At 31.3% G+C, this 4,490-nt stretch overlaps 1 pseudogene; it reads right to left on the bottom strand.

Moving 5' to 3' along the window:
* Window positions 1-1,647: 1,647 nt before the first annotated feature.
* LOC111882064 (phenylalanine ammonia-lyase 1-like) lies at window positions 1,648-4,063 on the bottom strand (annotated as a pseudogene).
* Between the last annotated feature and the right edge of the window lie 427 nt (window positions 4,064-4,490).

Below are 4,490 nucleotides of genomic sequence, written 5' to 3'. Positions count from 1 at the left end.
CCTGAAAATGAAAAGGTTTAAAGAGGCACAAGCGTCAGCTAGGAAGGATGTGGAGCGAACATTTGGTGTACTTAAGAGACGTTAGCAAGTACTAGCAGTCGGGGCAAGGTTATATGAAGTGAAAAGGTTACAACACCTAATGTATGCATGCATCATATTGCATAATATGATTCTTGAGGACGAAGGAAGAGCGATATGTCGGTACAACGAAAATGAAGTTTTGCCAAATGTTGAAGGAGTAGCAGTTGGTACACAAGAGTATAGGTGGAATATAAGAGAAGTACACAATCACGACATTCATCACGCCCTTCGTGTTGATTTGGTGGAGCACCTTTATAGGGCTCATATTCAGCCCCCGATAGAGTTTTCTCACGATGATTTGTTTGACGAATCAGACGAGGATTCTGATATGTTCGTCGAGAGCGAAGATTTCGAGAGAATGATTAAGGCAATGAGGTCGATGACGATGACGATGATTTCGAGTGACGTATTTTGGTTTATTTAAATTTAGGATTCTATGTTTTGGTTTGTTTGATTTTTTGTTTGCGTTTTTTTTTCTACTTATTTAAATATTAGGTTTAATGTAATTTTTATTTTAATTAATAAAATGTTTTTTTATTTTAATTAAATTTTATGTTTATTATTAATTTAAAAATTATAAATAATAAAAAAGAATTAACTTTATTTAAAAAAAACAAAAAAACAATATAGTGAGGGAAGTTTCCTACTCATTCATTGAGTTAGGTGAGGGAAAGGGTGGTGTAACCCACAAAAAGTAAGGGAAACTCCTCACTCATACCCTCTGGTCTAAGAGATTTGAGAAATAATGAAGTTAGGGTTCTCTTGGTTAGGTGGACGATATGGGTGATGGAAAGAGTGAGAGAAGCTTTCCCTCTCAGCTGAACATCATCTCTTGACTGAGGGAAAGGTGGTGAGGGAAAGAGGTGAGGGAGCCCATTCCCTCACTCTCTCTCCTATACCTATTGGCCAACTTTTATTATTATTATTTTTAATACTTATTAAATTATATACCTAATAAAAATTATTAAAATATATATTAAAACTAATGGTCTTTAATTCCCCACAAAATGAGTATAATATTTATAGGAAATATATGTTTCTAAAAAAAATAGTGAAGGAAGTTTTTAATCCATTCCTTGGGTTTAGGTGAAGGAAAAGAAAGTGAGAGAAATGATCTTGTGGCCCACAAAAAATAAGGGAGTTTCCCACACACACCCTCCGGTCTTACTTCTGTCCCAAAACCCATTTTGATTCTATCTCGGAAACTATATATTTGTTGTAAGAACCTCATCTAATCAATTTTATTCATGGAATATAGTAAATCACTTTCCAAAACAACATATACATATAATGTAAAGATGTCAAATAAAAGTTATCAAATTGGAATAGGAAAACCATTCCAGCCTTCAAGACACTCCAACAAGGGATCAATCACTAGCCATTTGCAAACCACTGTAAACACCTTATCGAATTCCTATCCTGGTGAAGTAACCTTCTTGCCTGTCAAATACCCTGTTCAAAGTTCTTCCCTCACGTTGTTCTACACTATGGCTTACAGGTTCTCCTCCAAATATCAACAGCTTCAGAAGTTTTCTAGGAAGAAATTAACCCTTGAGAATTTATGTCTTAGTTGTGTTGTTCAGCGCTTTGGACATGGGTAACTATAGGGTTGGCAAGAAACTGGAGCTTCGAGCAATACGAAGCCATTGAAATTTCTAAACCTTTGAACACGTAATCCAAAACTTGGATTCCGGCCACCAGAGAGATTGGTGGGTAATCTGTTGTTATAGAAGTGATTTACAAGCTTTGAGAATTGGGAAAACATGAGTTTCCCTATAGCAACAATGGCCAAATGAGTGTTTTCCATGGAAACTCCGATTGGGGTTCCTTGGAAGTTACCATCGTATAAAACCTTGTTCCGGGAAATATCAATCAGAGGGTTGTCGTTGACGGAGTTGATCTCTCTTTTGATCATTTTTAATTGATGATCAAATGGCCTTGATTTATGGGCCTAGCCATTGAGGCCATGTTCTCAAAGCATATTGACCTTCAGACCTTGTTTAGACCATCTCCAACCCATTCCCATTTTTTTCCTCCAAAAATGGAGTAAAAAATGGGGTAAATAGTGTTTCATCTCTAATCCTACTCCAACTTTTACCCAATTTTTACCCCCAAAAAGTATATTGCATTCTTATAATTTATATAAATTGTCAAGCACACCCTTTCTATTAATTTGGTTTTAACAAATATATAATCTATATTTTTTTCATCACATTAATATTAACTAAATAAGATTATATTTATAATACGTAAATATAAGCTTTTGTAAAATACGTTATTGTGTTTTAAAATTTCAATATGTATTTAAATTTTAATATGAATTTGAAAAACAAAAAACAAACTTTATATTTATAACTAATTAATATAATTTGATATATAACATAATATTATATGTATTAAATATTTCATTTAAATAATAATTAGTAGATAAAAAGAACCAGAAATGTTTAAATATATAAAATTAGCGACTAAAATTGACAACTCAAAGTTTATCTTCATTTTGGGGGAATAAATGGGGAAGAGTTGGAGAGAAATGGGAGAAGAAAAGGGGGAAAAATGAAGAATCGAAGTGGGTTGGAGATGCTCTTAGGTTTCTTTAAAGGGTCCATGAAATGGACCTTCTGTGCAACTTTAACATAATCAAATCCATCCAATATGTACTCCATTATCACTGCAACCTCAACTTGCCTGGGGGATGCTTCAATTTGTGTCTCAATTTGTCTGTGAACTCCGACTTCCCTTGCATAACATCTGCAAAAATGACGGACATAACTTCTAACAACAAAAAAAGAACATTGGGGAGGTGGGCCCTTCTTTAGGTGAAATGACAAAAATACCCTCATGTGCAAGGCACATGGGGGCATGCTAAGGTTGCTTTAGACAGACATGCAATCGATGGACTATTTGTGTTCAAGTTTACATATGTAGGTACAATCTGAGTGAAAACTTTCATAGGGTCTTCAGGGAAAAACTGCAAACTTAAAGGATCATTCGTGTAATTTAATCTTTTTTCTTTATTTTTATAAAGCTAATATATATTATTTATAAAACTATTTTAATTTTTTAAAAATCAATTATTTCATTATCTAAAATCATATTATTATTTATTATTGTTTTTATTAAATTTACAAATTTAAAAAATGTTATATATTATAAAAAAAAACATGTAAATAAATATGCTAAACATAAAAAAATAAGCAAAAGTTTAAAACGTTATAAAATTTTAAAGAAAACAAGTAAAAGTAATAATAATAGAAACTTAGAATATATATATATATATATATATATATATATATATATATATATATATATATATATATATATATATATATATATATATATAAAGTTCGAATGAGTACTTATAGAAAAATATATAAATAAATTAGTAGTTTATTGTATTTATTTATTATATACTATTATATTTAATACTTTAAATTTATTGCATAAATCATTCAAGTTTTCTTATAATTAATTATGAAAAGTAATGAAATAAAATCCATATTTTTCTAAACGACAGATATATAAAATAAAAAATAAATCCATTGCAAGCATATTATCTTTAACAAAAATAAAATATTGTTGTATCACAAGCTATTCCACTCAAAGTGCTTACTAATACACCAAATACTAATACGGTTATTCATATGGAGTGATAAATGTTATTTACGATGACCGTTTAAAAATATTATCGTGCGAATTGTTGATTTTTGGAGACATAAATATCAATGTTTTTTTTTTTTTCATAAAGTGCGACACAAGTTATTCCACTCATACGGGGTATATTTAGCACTTTCAGATGTAACTATTAAAATAGACTTTTTAGATTTAAGATTGTATATATTGATAATACAGTAGAGCTGGTCACGGTGATTTATAGATTTACTTAGATAAAGTCTAAAAAATAATTTCCTTATAAAAAGGGTCTTTTATAAAAAGGTTTTTTTTATGTCTTAGATTTGGCTACAAGAATAATAACCATTACGCTGACGCCTTTGGTGACGATAGCGTGTAGCGACGACATACAACTTTCGCATTATATGTCGTTGCTAAAGGTGGCTGTAGTCGTCGCCGCTAATACTCATTGACCCCGACCTTATATCAAACCACAATCATTGATATTGTTCCTAATCTAACAGCCGACAATACACGTCAGACATCAAAATATTGAGGACGGCTATTGTCGTTGATGCTTGAAAAAAAAAGTCTGCGGGCTAATCCTTCCATAGCTCGTCGCTGCTAATTCATTTGTGTCACCACTAATGGCTTTATGTCACTTCAACTAGTACAAAACTCGGCTATATCCACGTAAAAAACCCGTCATTATAGATATTTTGTGTCGTTTTTATTTTATTTTTCATAATTTTTTGAAGAACATGAGAGGAAATGCCGCGTCATTGAAGATACATTAT

The sequence above is a fragment of the Lactuca sativa genome, chromosome 2 (assembly GCF_002870075.4).
Source record: "Lactuca sativa cultivar Salinas chromosome 2, Lsat_Salinas_v11, whole genome shotgun sequence".
Lineage (NCBI taxonomy): Eukaryota > Viridiplantae > Streptophyta > Magnoliopsida > Asterales > Asteraceae > Lactuca > Lactuca sativa.
Note: the sequence above shows the minus strand (reverse complement) of the source record. Positions and strands in the feature narration are given on the sequence as shown.